Source organism: Folsomia candida, unplaced genomic scaffold, assembly GCF_002217175.1.
Source record: "Folsomia candida strain VU population unplaced genomic scaffold, ASM221717v1 Fcan01_Sc010, whole genome shotgun sequence".
In the NCBI taxonomy this organism is placed as follows: domain Eukaryota; kingdom Metazoa; phylum Arthropoda; class Collembola; order Entomobryomorpha; family Isotomidae; genus Folsomia; species Folsomia candida.
The window spans coordinates 3345407-3346810 of record NW_019091202.1 but is presented as its reverse complement, the minus strand read 5'-3'; the positions used below and the strand labels follow the sequence as shown (position 1 = coordinate 3346810).

The 1404-nt window shown below is 33.5% G+C and overlaps 1 long non-coding RNA gene across 1 annotated transcript; it reads left to right on the top strand.

Annotated features, from left to right (window-relative positions):
• LOC110854707 lies at nucleotides 1–766 on the top strand. Its single transcript, XR_002548352.2, has 2 exons — nucleotides 1–159; nucleotides 421–766. It is a non-coding gene; the product is annotated as an uncharacterized LOC110854707 (long non-coding RNA).
• The last annotated feature ends 638 nt before the right edge of the window (nucleotides 767–1404 follow it).

The window sequence follows — 1404 nt, the reverse complement described above, 5'->3', positions numbered from 1 at the left end:
AGTCCTACTCAATAAAAAGGGGAGCGAAGTAAAGAGCTACTTACCAGTTGTACATACCTAAATACAGTTCACTAAATTTCCGAAACTCAGGCTCTTCTTTCATCGCCATGAAATTTTGCTGGATTTATTGCATCCTGTTGTGTGCTATAGCTCTGCAAGGTAAAAAATGGCCCATTTGAGTTGCTGCATTTTTGAAATTTTTGTATTTCTACACTCTAAAAAATAATTTTGCCTTTTGAGAAATAAATGCGCTCTGAATTCTGTAATAAGTAAACTAAACCAAAAACACAGGAATAGATATAAAATTTCTTCGAAAATCGCTCACATGCTCTCCCCAAATATATGTAGCATTCACTCTTCGTAAAAGTGGCACTATTTTATATAGCGCAGAGAATTAATGCTATTTTTTGTCAAATATAGATCTACCCGAAAGTGGGGCTGCTGTACACTCCAATGTCAATAGTTGCGACATATTCTGCAATTTGGGCGGTTCCAGCTTAAGTTGTGCTCGATGCTGTCAACAACAGGGGGTCGTTGTTTCTGGAAATTATCAGGCTTACGGTCACTGCGATGGATCCACTTGTTTTTGCAGGATTGCTAACAAAAGATAATTTTGTATGAAGTGGTTAACCAAAAGCTACAAAATTAGATTCAGCAATACGTAAAATTTTTTGGTGTATTTTACTTATCTGTCAGTTGGTAAACGGTTTTGTGCAATGAATTGCTAGTGATTGAAAATAAATAAACACAGTTTTATGCTTGGCAATAGTTGCATATATTATAATTTACGATTAATCATTTATCACCATGGTTTCAGACAGAAATAATAATTATGTTTGGGGGATTCTGGACAGTTATGAAAATTAGCATACATACCTTTTTAAAAATCTGAGGGGTAATAAACTCCATCTACTCCATACTCCATACTGATATTTACTTTGTATTAACCTCCAACCGGTTTGGTGATACATACATAGTTGTAGTTTGTGTCAGAGTCGTGTATTTTTCATAACTACAACATTACTAAACGGTAATGCCTGTTATTACTATGCAGGTAGATTCACATAATACCTACGGGCAGCAATGCATTAATACGAGTTTCCAAAAGATACAGTTTGAAAAATAAATTCCAAACCCAAGTATTCAAGGCAACCTTTAATTTAGGCAAAAGTTACCAAAATAGAAAATGTTCTGCCCAACACTTATCCTTAATATTCTAATTCAGACATATCGCCACCACAAATAATTAGTGTTTCATAATTTTATATGCATACGTAACGGTAAGAGGCTGTTCAAATTGATTAATGTAAAAGCAATGAATTATTTAATAAAACACATTGATTATTTTATTAAAAGTACTTAAATTTCATTTTCACCGACGCATGTATCTACATCATTATTGAG